Here is a 14,597-nt window from a genome sequence, read left to right as displayed (position 1 = left end):
TTGGCTTCTGGCTGGGCTTGGCCACTGAAGAACACCGTCACCTCAGAGGGATGCGAGACGGGGAGGCAGGGCCTGTGACTCTCTGGTGCCTCCTCGGCGGCTGAGCTGGTGCGGAAGGCACCAACTAGACCCTGGCTCCTGGGAGGCGGCCTCCTCGATTCAGCTTCCTCTGACTCAACAGCCTGTAGCCATCCCCCACTCTGGCTCCTTGGGCCTAGGAGAGGCAGCGAACTTCTGCGGACGCTGCCCCAGGGTGGAGGCGGTGGGTCCGTCCTTTGTAGGTTCCCTGCGTACTATGTCCTCTGTAAAGACTCCTTTGCCCAACTCGTCTCAAATTGCTCCTTTGGAATGTGGCGTTGGTCTCACTTGGACACAAATGTCATATCCATTTACTCCCTCCAATCAGAGATGAGAAGAGATCCATATATAAGTAATCCCAACAAAGAGGACAAAAATAATCTCCAAAAAATAGATGCATTTAAAATCTAGACTTTAAAAGACAAACTTTTGAGTGGCATTTTTTTTTTCCTTTTGAGAGAGCCTCCTTTAGTGTGTAATTAATTTACTTATTTACTATCAGTAAAACTCTCATGAGAGCTATGAATCTGCTTATGCCCATTAGGCTTATGCCTGAGGACTGGAAAATAACCAAAAAAAAGTTAAATCATTAATTAGTTGTATATATTTCAATTTAGAAATCTGTGTCCACAAAATATAGCTTTAGTATCAGCATTACATATGTATGAAAATGAAAAAGCAGAATGGTTTTGCCAGCAGTTTTAAATGGACTTTGTTTTTCTATGTTAAAATGTGAGTGTGCAGCCTTTCTTTATGTCTCGCTTTTTTTTAAACATTGTTTATCTAGTTTAATTGGAGGACAATTGCTTCACAACACTGCGGTAGTTTCCCCAGACATCAACATGAACCAGCCACGGGTGCCCCTGTGTTGCCCACCCTGAGCCCTGCCGCCTCCCACACACCCCACCCCTCTGGGTCGTCCAGAGCACTGGCTTTGGGTGCCCCGCTTCACGCATCAAGCTTGCACGGGTCATCCGTTTTATTTTACGGTCAAGGACTATTTATTTATGATCATGATGAGGACGATAAGAGACTGTACGGCCAGATCTTGGGATGGTCTGGCAGTGCTATCTGTGTTTCAGTTGAACCAACGGGCAATGAAAAGGCATAATGATGACGCACTAATCCAGAAGGCAGGAGGGCGATGTTGCCACAGGGTAGACGCATGCGGGCTTTCTAGTGTGAATTACTGACAGAACCCTGGGTGGCCGCAGCCATCTAGAAACGCAGTAAAACAACGCTTTTAAACTGAAGTATTATTGGTTTATAATGTGTTTATTTCAGAGGTACAGCAAAGTGATTCAGTTATATATATATACATAAATGCATATACCTGAAATTATTGCTGTACACCTGAAATAAACACATTATAAATATATAATTGGATATACATACATATACATTTGAATATGTATATTCAAATTATACATATGAAGTTTTTTTCAGATTCTTTTCCATTACAGGTTATTAAAAGATATTGAATACAGTAGGTCCTTGTTGCTTATCTAAGTAAAGCAACTCTTAATTAAAGAATGACCTGTTATTACAATTCTATTTATTTCACTGAGAGAGACTTCACTGATTTAGTGACTTTCTCAGATACAACCTAGAAAACAACTGAGATTCTCTCTGTGTTTTCAGCAGAAAATATTTCATATCTGTATCTGTTTACTTGGATGCTGTATGACACGTTTAATTGGGGGTGTACTGGCATCTGACCTTAAGCCAAAGGAAAGAGGAAACGGAAGTCCCCTGTCTGGATGCTGTGGGAGATGCTACTAGTGCTGGCCAGTATCCAGTTTCCTGTTACTCCTAGAGAACGCAGAAGATTATACTTTTTATCTCTTGAAATTAATTTCATCCACGGAATTAATTCTGGTTAATGAAATGTAAACAAAAATGATGTGTATATCTTCTGAGCCAAGATGATCATCTCTGCTCCCCTCTTCAAACGGAACTTGGCTCATCAGTGACAACCCAGGTAGCGGAGCCCACCCCTGATAACTGGGATGAGGCATCTTGCTCGAACAAGGGAGAAGTCTGAGCCAATGAGATTTGGAGTTCGTCTGTTACCTCAGTGTACTTCACTCTGTGACATTGCCTATCTGAGAATGGTGCAACTCTGATATTTCAGAAAAAGTTACTAGACTATTTTGAGTAAGTTGGAAATGAAGAAAGAACCAGTCCATTCTAAAGAGATCAGCCTTGGGATTTCTTTGGAAGAAATGAGGCTAAAGCTGAAACTCCAGTACTTTGGCCACCTGATGCAGAGAGCTGACTCATTGGAAAAGACTCTGATGCTGCGAGGGACTGGGGGCAGGGGGAGAAGGGGATGACCCAGGATGAGATGGCTGGATGGCATCACTGACTTGATGGACGTGAGTCTGAGTGAACTCTGGGAGTTGATGATGGACAGGGAGGCCTGGCATGCTGCGGTTCATGGGGTCGCAGAGTCGGACATGACTGAGTGACTGAACTGAACGGAACTGAACTGATGTTACAAAAACACGATTTGAAACTGGATGTATAGTTTTGTGACTATTACAAAGTCATCCTTAAAGCCTTGGGACTATACTGGACCTCTGGAGATTACTGGAACAGCTATTTTAGAAGCACATAATCTATGACCCAATTATGAAATATGTTGCAAACACAGCTTTGTCTCAAAAGAAGATGCTCTTCGGTTGGTCTCCATAGCAACAAGAGCTTGGACGCTAACAGGCCAGAGGCCAAGTTACTATGAATAAACTTCTCAAAGCTCTCCTAATGCCACAAGCCAATTCGTTATAATAAAATCTCTCTCTCTCTCTCTGTCACTCTTTGTTAATACATGTTTATATCCATATACTTGCTTTGGGCAACATACGAAATGTACATCCCTTCATGGATCATAGCCTTGAAATGGAAAAGGGCGTGTAACTCAGTGAAGTTATAATCCATGCAGTGCAGGGCCACCAAAGGTGAATGGATCAGAGCAGAGAGTTCTGACAAAACGTGGTCCACTGGAGAAGGAAATGGCAAACCACCCCAGTCGCCTTATCTGAAAACCCCATGGACAGTGTGAAAAGACAAAAAGACAAGACACTAACAGATGAGTCTCCCAGGTTGGAAGATGCTACTGGGAAAGAGCCGGTGGCAACTACTAACAGCTCCAGAAAAAATACGACGGCTGGGCCAAGCTGGAGATGACGCTCAGCTGTGGATGTTATCTGGCAGTGAAAGCGAAGCTGACACTGTAAAGAACAATGTTGCGTAGGAACCTGGAATGTTAGGTCTACAAATCGAGGTAAATTGGACGCGGTCAAACAGGAAATGGCAAGAGTGAACATCAACATCTTAGGAATCAGTGAGGTATTAATAAAATGGATGGGAATGGACCAATTTAATTTAGATGACCACTGTATGTACTACTGTGGGCAAGAATTCCTTAGAAGAAATGGAGTAGCCTTTATAGTCAACAAAAGGGTCTGAAATTGCACCCAATCTCAAAAATGCCAGAATGATCTTGGTTTATTTACAATGCAAACCATTCAACATCACAGTAATCCAAGTCTGTGCCCCAACCATTAATGCTGAAGAAGCTGAAGTTGACTGGTTCTATGAAGACCTACACCACCTTCTAGAACTAACACCAAAAATAGACGTTCTTTTCATCATAGAGGATTGGAATGCAAAAGTAGGGAGTCAAGAGATACCCAGAACAACAGGCAAGTTTGGTCTTGGAGTACAAAATGAAGCAGGGCAAGGGCTAAATGAGCTTAGACAAGACAACTGGTCATAGCACATGCTTTTTCTTTTTAAATAAGCGGAGAGACAGCTCCATACATGAACAGCACCAGATGGTCAATATAAAAATCAGACTGATTATGCTCTTTGCACCCGAAGATGGAGACGCTCTATACACTCAGCAAAAGCAAGACCTGGAGCTGACCGACCTTCCCAGGTGGCACTAGTCTCAGGTGGCACTAGTGGTGAAGGACCCGCCTGCTAGTGCAGGAGACGCGGGACACTCAGGTCCGATTGCTGGGCCAGGAAGATCCCCTGGAGGTGGGCAGGGCAACTCACTCCACTCTTCTTGCTTGGAGAATCCTACGCACAGAGGAGCTTGGTGGGCTACAGTCCACAGGGTCGCACAGAATCGGACTTGACTGAAGTGACTTAGCACACACGCACGGAGCCAACTGTGTGTTAGGTCATGAGCTCCTTATTGCAAAATTTAGCCTTAAATTGAAAAAGCAGGGAAAGGCACTAAGCCATTCAGGTGTGATCTAAATCAAATCCTTTATGGTTATATGGTGGAGGTGATGAATAGATTCAAAGGATTAGATCTGATAGATTGCCTGAGGAACTATGGACAGAGGTTCATAACATTGTACAGTAGGCAGTGATCAAAACCATCCCAAAGAGAGAGAAATGCAAGAAGGCAAAGTGGTTGTCTGAGGAGGCTTTACAAATAGTTGAGGAAAGAAGAGAAGTGAAAGATATGGGAGAAAGGGAAGAATATGCCCAACTGAATGCAGAGTTCCAGAGAAGAGAAAGGAGAGTAAGAAGGCCATCTTCAATGAACAATGCCAAGAAATAGGGGAAAACAGAACAGGAGATATTAGAGATCTCTACAAGAAAACTGGGGGTATCAAGGGAATATTTCATGCAAAGATGAGCACAATAGAGGACAGAAACAGCAGGGACCTAACAGAAGCAGAAGAAATTTAGGAAGAGGGGGCAAGAATACAAAGAACTGTACAAAAAGGTCTTAATGACTGGGTTAACCACGATGGTGTGATCACTCACCTATAGCCGGACATCATGGAGTGTGAAGTGGGTCTTAGGAAGTATCACTACGAACAAAGCTAGTGGAGGTGACAGAACTCCAGCTGAGCTGTTTCATACCCCAAAAGATGATGCTGTGAAATACTGCGTGCAGTATGTCAACAAATTTTGAAAACTCAGCAGTGGCCATAGGGCTGGAAAATGTCAGTTTTCGTTCCAGTCCCAAACAAGGACTATACAAGGTCAGTTTTCACTTCAATCCCCAAAAAGGAAAATGGCAAACAGAGTTTCAATTACTGTGTATTTGTGCTCATTTCAAATGCTAGCAAGGTGATGCTCAAAATCCTTCAAACTGTGCTTCAGCAGAATGTGAACACAAGAACGTCCAGATGTACAAGCCTGGGTTTTGAAGAGGCAGAGGAACCAGATATCAAAATTCTCAACATATGTTGGATCAGGGAGAAAGAAAGGGAGTTCCATAAAAACATCTACTTCTGCTTCATCGACTATGCTAAAGTCTTTCACTGTGTGGATCACAACAAATTGTGGAAAATTGTTAAAGAAATGGAAGTACCAGACCACCTTGTCTATCTCCTGAGAAACCTGTATGCAGGTCAAGAAGCAACAGTTAGAACTGGACATGGAATAACTGATTGGTTCAAAATTGGGAGGGGAGTACGAAAAGGCTGTTTATTGTCACCCTGCTTATTTAACTTCTATGCAGAGTACATCATGTGAAATGTCAGAGTGGATGAATCACAAGCTGGAATTGAGATTGCTGGGAGAATTATCAATAACCTCAGACAGGCAGATGACATCACTATAATGGCAGAAAGCAAAGTGGAACTAAAGACCCTCTTGATGAGGGTGAAAGAGGAGAGTGAGAAAGTTGGTTAAAATTCAACATTTAAAAAACTAAGTTTATGGCATTTGATCCCATCAATCTCTTCATGGCAAATAGACGGGGAAAAATGGAAACAGTGGCAGGTTTTACTTTCTTGGGCTCCAAAATCACTGTAGCCATGAAATTAAAAGACACTTACTTCTTGGAAGAAAAGTTATGACAAACCTAGACAGCTTATTAAAAAGCAGAGACATCATTTTGTAGAAAAAGGTGCACATAGTCAAAGCTCTGGCTTTTCTAGTAGTCACGTGTGGGTGTGAGAGTCGGACCATAAAGAAGACTGAGAAGCAAGTAACTGATGCTTTCAAACTGTGGTGTTGGAAAAGACTCCTGAGAGTTCCTTGGGCCGCAAGGAGATCAAACCAGGCAACCTTAAAGAAAATCAACCCTGAATATTCACTGGAAGTACAGATGCTGAAACTCCAATACTTCAGGCAGCTGACGCTAAGAGCCAACTCATTGGAAAAGACTCTGATGCTGGGAAAGACTGAAGGCAAAATAAGAAGGGGCAACAGAAGATGAGATGGTTAGATAGCATCCCTGACTCAAAGGACATGCACTCGAGCAAAGTCCGCAACATCGTGGAGAACAGAGGTACCTGATGTGCCACGGTCCATGGTGATGCAGGGTGAGACACGACTTAATAACTGGACAATAACGACAAACGGAAGGTACAAACCATCACAGAAATCAACTGGTAAAGACTTTACTTGAACTTTAAGCAGGTACAAAAGCAAAAATCAAGAATGTTTTGGGAGCATCACAAAGAGACCTGAAATAAGAAAAGGAATAAATTTTGGTATATAAAATGGGGCAAAACCAAGCTCAGAATAGCATAAGCTAAAAATGGTAGATAGGAGTTTTGGATAACATCTGAAAGAGGCTTCTTCTTTAGTCCAGCGCTTTCCATTTTATTCCAAGCTATACTAATGGCAGACAAAATGTTAACAGTTATTCTGTTGTTAGAGTGATCCATAAGCAAACGCACTTCATCTGTATAGGCTAAAGATAAGTTATTGATAATGTAGTTTCTTCACTGCAAGAATTCAGAGTCTTAGTATGCTAATGACTAGCGTGCATCTCGAAGAATATGAGTTAATTTTAAGTAAAATATACCAGATGTACTTAACCAAGGAGGAATTGTCCTCTAAGTTTTATTTTAAATCATCTGAAAATGTTCAAGTATTATATATGCTTTTGGAATTATATAAAGTAAGAGAGGAACCTCCACTCCTTGGTCTATGTAATTCTGTTTTATTAGGCAACCATGATAAGTGTTTTGAACATATTTTAAAAAAAGATTTCATAACATAAGAAGGCCACAGTTAGTAGGTGAAGACAAGCACACAGGAGATAAATAGAAAACAATAAGTGAAAAAAAAGAGGTAAATAAGACTATATTTGCATTCAGTCTTTGTCATGTCCAGCTCTTTGTGACCCCACACACTGCAGCGCTCCAGGAGGCTCTCTCTCTGGAATTTTGCAGGCAGGAATACTGAAGTGGGTTGCCATTTCCTACGCCAGGGGATCTTTCCTGACCCAGGGATCTAACCCACATCTCTTGGGTCTACCTGCATTGGCAGGTGGATTCTTCACCACTGAGCCACCTCGGAAGGCCAAATCAAACTATATATAGAATATTAAATATGAGTGAATTAAGCCATCTAATCGAAATGTAAATATTTATAGACTGAATAAAAATCAAGATTCATGTATAAGCTGTCAACAGAAGACACACATTAGATTCAAAGATATAAGTAGGTTGAAAGTAGATGGATGAAAAAAATATCATACAAACAACAACCACAAGAAAGCTGGAAAAGCTATATTAATGTCAGATAAAACAGATTAAAATTTTTTATTAGAGATAAAGAAGAAATGTTTTGTAAGACAGGTGGTCAGCTTTACAGAAAATTATAAAAATTATAAATATATATATTTCTAACAGCAGAGTATTAAACACATGAAGCAAAAAAATCAGAATTGAAGGAAGAAATAGTAATAACAGCTGCAGATTACAGTACCTAACTTTTAATAATAAATAGAACAATTAGATCAATAAAGAAATGGAAAACTTGAACATACTAGACCTATAGTCATAGGCCTAACAGATATCTGTAGAATATTCACCCAGTAATAGTATAATACACAGTCTTCTCAAGCAGAAACAGAATATTCTCCAGGTAAGACCATATGCTATGTTATTAAAGAAACCTAAATATATTTAATAGGATTAAAATCATAGAAAGTGTCTTCTCCAGTTAGAATGAAATAAGAAATTACTAATAAAGAAAAGTAGAGAATTCTCAAGTACATGGACATTAAATCACACATTACTAAATAACAAGTAGTTCAAAAAAAATAATAAATCACAGGAGAAATTTAAAAATAATGATACAAATGAAAACGAGAATATACTAAAGTTTATGGGATATAGTTAGGCAGTGCTTAGGGATAAATTTATAGTAATGCCTATCAAAAAATAAGAAAGATCTAACACCAACTTCCACCTAAAGGCCCTGGAAAAAGAACAAACTAAATTCAAAGAAAGCAGAAAGAAGGAAATAACAAGGATGAGAGCAGAAAACAATAAAAATAGAGAACAGAAATGAAGAAAAATGATCAAAAGCAAAAGCTGTTATTTAAAAAAATATCAACAAAATTGACAGAGCTTCATCTAGATAAAAACGGAGATGACTGAAATGACCGAACTCAGGGATGAAAGAGGAGACACTACCACCAACACTACGGAGATGAAAAGAGTCATAAGGGACAGCTTCGACCATCACAGGCCAACAAAGTAGACAATTCAGGTGAATTAGACAAATTTTAGGACACAGAGTACCAAAACTAACTCAAGAAGGAATAGAGTATCTAAATGGAGATAGAAGTAAAGTGGTTAAACTAGGAATCAAAACACTCTCCACAAAGAAGAGCGCAGGGTCAGATGGCGTCACTGGTGAATTACACCAAATCTTCAAGATTAATAGAAATTCTTCACGAACTCCGTAAACATAGAAGAGGTGGGAATATTTCCCAACCTGTTCTGTGAGACCAACATTACCCTGACACAAAAACCAGACAAAGATATCACAGAAAACAGAAAACTGCAGACAAATATTTTACGAGTGTAGATGGCAAACATTCTCAGCGAAATACTGGCAAATTGAATCCAGAAATATGCAAAAGGGATTCTACACGGTGGCTAGAGGGATTTACTTTAGGAATGCAAGGTTAGTTCAGCATCCCCAAACCATTAATTAATGTAATACACCATCTCAGTGGCTGCTGCTGCTAAGTCGCTTCAGTTGTGTCTGACTCTCTGCGACCCCACAGATGGCAGCCCACGAGGCTCCTCTGTCCCTGGGATTCTCCGGGCAAGAATATTGGAGTGGGTTGCCATTTACTTCTTCAATGCATGCATGCATGCTAAGTCACTTCAGTCATGTCTGACTCTGTGAGATCCCATAGACAGCAGCCCTCCAGGCTCCTCTGTCCCTGGGATTCTCCGGGCAAGAACACTGGAGTGGGCTGCCATTTCCTTCTCCCCCATCTCAGTAGAATAAGGAACAAAACCAAACAAACACATTACTATCCAATAGATGCAAGAAAAGGCATTTGACAAAATTTAGCAATGTGATAAAGGTATCAGGAACACAAAGGTGTTTCTTCAACATGAAAAAGGGAGCTAATAAAAAACCAGCAGTTACATCTATTTCTTCTTTATTGACTATGCCAAAGCCTTTGACTGTGTGGATCACAATAAACTGTGGAAAATTCTGAAAGAGAAGGGAATACCAGACCACCTAACCTGCCTCTTGAGGAATCTGTATGAAGGTCAAGAAGCAACAGTTAGAACTGGACATGGAACAACAAACTGGTTCCAAATAGGAAAAGGAGTACGTCAAGGCTGTATATTGTCACCTTGCTTATTTAACTTCTATGCAGAGTACATCATGAGAAACACTGGACTGGAAGAAGCACAAGATGGAATCAAGATTGCCGGGAGAAATGTCAATAACCTCAGATATGTGGATGACACCACCCTTATGGCAGAAAGTGAAGAGGAACTAAAAAGCCTCTTGATGAAAGTGAAAGAGGAGAGTGAAAAAGTTGGCTTCAAGCTCAACATTTAGAAAACGAAGATCATGGCATCCGGTCCCATCACTTCATGGGAAATAGATGGGGAAACAGTATCAGACTTTATTTTGGGGGGCTCCAAAATCACTGCAGATGGTGATTTCAGCCATGAAATTAAAAGACGCTTACTCCCTGGAAGAAAAGTTATGACCAACCTAGATAGCATATTCAAAAGCAGAGACATTACTTTGCTGACTAAGGTCCGTCTAGTCAAGGCTATGGTTTTCCCTGTGGTCATGTATGGATGTGAGAGTTGGACTGTGAAGAAGGCTGAGCACCGAAGAATTGATGCTTTTGAACTGTGGTGTTGGAGAAGACTCTTGAGAGTCCCTTGGACTGCAAGGAGATCCAACCAGTCCATCCTAATGGAGATCAGTCCTGGGTGTTCATTGGAAGGACTGATGCTGAAGCTGAAACTCTAGTACTTCGGCCACCCCATGCGAAGCGTTGACTCATTGGAAAAGACTCTGATGCTGGGAGGGATTGGGGGCAGGAGGAGAAGGGGATGACAGAGGGTGAGATGGCTGGATGGCATCACGGACTCGATGGACGTGAGTCTGAGTGAACTCCGGGAGATGGTGATGGACAGGGAGGCCTGGCGTGCTGCGATTCATGGGGTTGCAAAGAGTCGGACACGACTGAGCGACTGAACTGAACTGAACTGAACGTCATATTCAATGGTGACAAACCGAAAGAGTTGCTTCCCAAGCGAAGGCAGGAGATAGGGATATTTCTTTCCATTTCTATTCAGTGCTGTACTGGAAGTTCTAGGCAAGGCAATTAGGGAAGAAAAGTTAATATAAGGTATTTAAATTGGGAAGGAAGAAATAAAAGCATCTCTATTTCTAGAAGGCATGATCTTAAATAAAAATTTTCCATAAAATCCACCCTTAAATTATTAGAACTATTTAAAAAGCTTGGTAAAGTTGGATGATGCAAGATGGGCATGGAAAAATCAGGTGCGTTTCTGTGCAGTGTGAGTGAACAACCCAAAAGTAAGTTAAGAAAGCAATTTTGTTAACAACAGCATCAAAAATAATAGAATTCAGGAATACATTAACCAAGGATATTTGTACACTAAGAACTACTGTGGAAAAATTAAAATACTGTTGAAAGAAATGTAAAAAGATATGGATAGACATATAGATCAATAGAATAGAATTGAGACTCCAGAAATAAACCCTAATATCAATGGCAAGTGTCTCATAGGTATGCTAAGATGATTCAATGGGGGAAAACAGTGTTTTTTTGTTTACAAATGGTGATGTGATAACTGAACATCCACACACAAAAAATTAAATAAAATTCAGCCCATTCATCAACCATATGGAGAAAGAAATGGCAACCCACTCCAGTATTCTTGCCTGGAGAATCCCATGGACAGAGGAGCCTGGAGGGCTACAGTCCACAGGGTCAGAAAGAGTCAGACAGACAGACACACACACACAAATTAGTTCAAAACAGATCAAAGACCTAAATGCAAGAGCTCACACTATAAAACTCCTGGAAGGAAAGAGAGGAATGAATCTTCATGACCCTGGAATAGGCAATGGTTTCTTAGATGTTACCTCAAAATCACAGAAAAAAAACCAGGTAAAATGGATATCACCAAAATTAATACTTTGTGCTTTGTAGAGACACATTAAGAAAATGAGAGGACAACTTGGAGAATGGGAGAAAACTGTGCATCATAACCTGTTATCTAGAATATATAGAGCACACCCCAACTCAGTAATGAACAGAGAAACCAGTTTCAAAACGGGCAGAGGACGTAACCTGCTGCTGCTGCTGAGTCGCTGCAGGCGTGTCCGACTCTGTGCGACCCCGTAGACGGCAGCCCGCCAGGCTCCCCCGTCCCTGGGATTCTCCAGGCAAGAACGCTGGAGTGGGCTGCCATTTCCTCCGCCAGTGCACGAAAGTGAAGAGTGAAAGGGAAGTCGTAAGCTGGCAGTTGTCCACATACATGCAGATGCCCAGTAAGCACAGGAAAATATGCTCGACATTATCTGCTCTCAGGGCAACGCAACTGAAAACCACATGAGGTACCACCTCACACGCACAAGAATGGTCATAATAAAGGAAAATCAGATAAATGAGAGTTGTGAGCAACCAGAGACTTGGAATCTTTATATGCTGCTAAGTGTACCGGCGCCTGCTGCTCTGGGGAAGCCTGGCGGCTGCTCAAACGTTAGACAGAGTTACCAGCAATTCTTCCTTACTCAAGAGAAATTAAAACGTGCACACAAAGTCGGGGGAGAAAACCGTCCTATGTTAACGCGTACATACAGGATCTAGAAAAATGGTCCTGAGGAACCTGTTTGCAGGACAGGCTCTGAGACGCATGCAGAGAAAGGACTCACGGACACAGCGGGGGTGGGGGGGGGCAACCCGAGAGCAGCCGGGACCCACAGGAGCACGAGCGAGAGACGGCGGCGGGAAGGAGCTCAGCCTGAGCCCGGGAGATGGGAAGGAGCTCAGCCTGAGCCGCGAGATGGGGCGTGGGAGGCAGCCCCGGAGGAGGGGGTGTGTGACGACTTACGGCTGAATCACGTTGTACGGCAGAAACCAACGCAGCGTTGTAAAGCAACTATCCTCCAATTAAAAATAAAAAAAAAAATAGAACAGCACATTCAGTGGACTACCCATCACACCGTGATGACCATCTGTACCTGGTTGAAATCACCCAGGGCGGACAGAGAGAAATGAGATCCTTTCGCAAATGCTTTTCTTTTAAAGTCCACACAAAACTTTTTCTGAGTGTTTCCTGGATGCTCACAGCAGCGTTATTCTCCCTGCCAAAGAGTGGGTACGCTGCGAAAGCCCGTCTAGTGATGGATGAATAAATAAAACGTGGAATGTCTACATGATGAAACCTATTATTTGGCAATAAAAAGGGATGAAGCACTGGTATGCCACAATGTGAGATGAAAACAGCAAAAACATGCTCAACGGAAAGAGCCAGTCACAAGGGGCCATGCTGTACGATTCCATTCACACGAGAGGTCCAGAGTCGGTGAGTGTATAGGCGGGGAGCGTGGATCAGCGGCTGCACGGGGCTGAGGGGCCGGGAGCCGCTGGTGTTGGCTGTGTGGGCAAACTTCCTTTGTGGGGTAACGAAAAGTTCGGAAATTTATTATGGTGATGGATGCCTGAGTCTGGGAATACACTAAAAGGCCTTGCGTTTTACACTTCACTTAATTAATTTAGGCCCCACTGCACAGCATGCAGGATCTCAGTTCCCCAACCAGGGACTCAACCTGTGCTCCCTGCAGGGGAAGCCCAGACCGCCAGGGACGTCTTAGGTTGTAACTTTAAGTAGATGAATTCTATGACATGTCAATCATATCTCAATCAAGTTGTTTCAAACCTGGAGTTAATAAAAAGTATGATGTTATGAGTTAATAAAAAGTAAGTTCTGTCTCAATTAAGTCAATATAAATTGTTGTTTCGACAAAGCTCACTTTTTTTGTTTCAGTTCAGTCACTCAGTTGTGTCCAACTCTTTGGACCCCATGGACTGCAGCACGCCAGGCCTCGCTGTCCATCACCAACTCCCGGAGTCCACCCAAACCCATGTCCATTGAGTCGGTGATGCCATCCAGCCATCTCATCCTCTGTCCTCCCCTTCTCCTCCTGCCCTCAATCTTTCCCAGCATCAGGGTCTTCTCAAATGAATCAGTTCTTCGCATCAGGTGGCCAAAGTATTGGAGTTTCAGCTTCAGCATCAGTCCTTCCAATGAACACCCAGGACTGATCTCCTTTAGAATGGACTGGTTGGATCTCCTTGCAGTCCAAGGGACTCTCAAGAGTCTTCTCCAACACCACAGTTCAGAAGCATCAATTCTTTGATGCTCAGCTTTCTTTATGGTCCAACTCTCACATCCATACATGACCACTGGAAAAACCACAGCTTTGACTAGATGTACCTTTGTTGGCAAAGTAATGTCTCTGCTTTTTAATACGCAGTCTATGTTGGTCATAGCTTTTCTTCCAAGGAGCAAGTGTCTTAATTTCATGGCTGCAGTCACCATCTGCAGTGATTTTGGAGCCCCCCAAAATAAAGTTTCTTTTATTTAGGCATATATATATTTCATTCTTCTGAATTAAGTTAGAGCTCAAGTTGCCTTAAAATAGCCCAGTATTAACGGACTCCCTTATGTACCTATAAGGAAAATACTAAAAGTGGCGAGTAGAGCATTCTAGCCAAGCTGCACTCTGCTAAGGATGATTTAACAAGTCACCACATTTTCTCGCTTTGCAAATGAAGGTTTGACTGCAGTTGTCTTTCTGTTAAGTCTGGCAGCTTGTCTTCTGCCTCGTTTTATCATCATTTTGCTGTTTATATGTTTAATGTAATGTCAAGTAATGGTCAAGCTTTATTAACTGGCATACTGGCTCTCTTTGCCCTTCAATCTATAAGTGTTACGGAGGAACTGTTCTTTACAGTAAGTCAGTGACACCATTACCTCAAACTGTTTAGCTAAAGTAAGATGCATTGAAATGTATTTTTTCCCCTATCATTTTTGATACTAACTTGATAGTGAGCATCTTTATAAAAAAAGGAAATCCCAGGTGAAAGCAGTAATTTTCATAATCAAGTATGTTTCTCAATTCATTCCATTTTATTCCATCAGCATTGACGAATTCTATCAGTCTGCATGGGGCACTGTTGGGTAGCGGGGGGTCTAACGTGAATCACATTTGTT

The 14,597-nt window shown here is 41.8% G+C and overlaps 1 protein-coding gene across 1 annotated transcript in view; it reads right to left on the bottom strand.

Moving 5' to 3' along the window:
- Positions 1-14,597, bottom strand: part of KCNH8 (potassium voltage-gated channel subfamily H member 8) — a 462,629-nt gene that overhangs the window by 22,989 nt on the left and 425,043 nt on the right. The window lies entirely within an intron of this gene.

This window comes from Ovis canadensis, chromosome 1, assembly GCF_042477335.2.
Source record: "Ovis canadensis isolate MfBH-ARS-UI-01 breed Bighorn chromosome 1, ARS-UI_OviCan_v2, whole genome shotgun sequence".
Taxonomy (NCBI): domain Eukaryota; kingdom Metazoa; phylum Chordata; class Mammalia; order Artiodactyla; family Bovidae; genus Ovis; species Ovis canadensis.
This window is presented reverse-complemented; position numbering and strand designations above follow the sequence as displayed.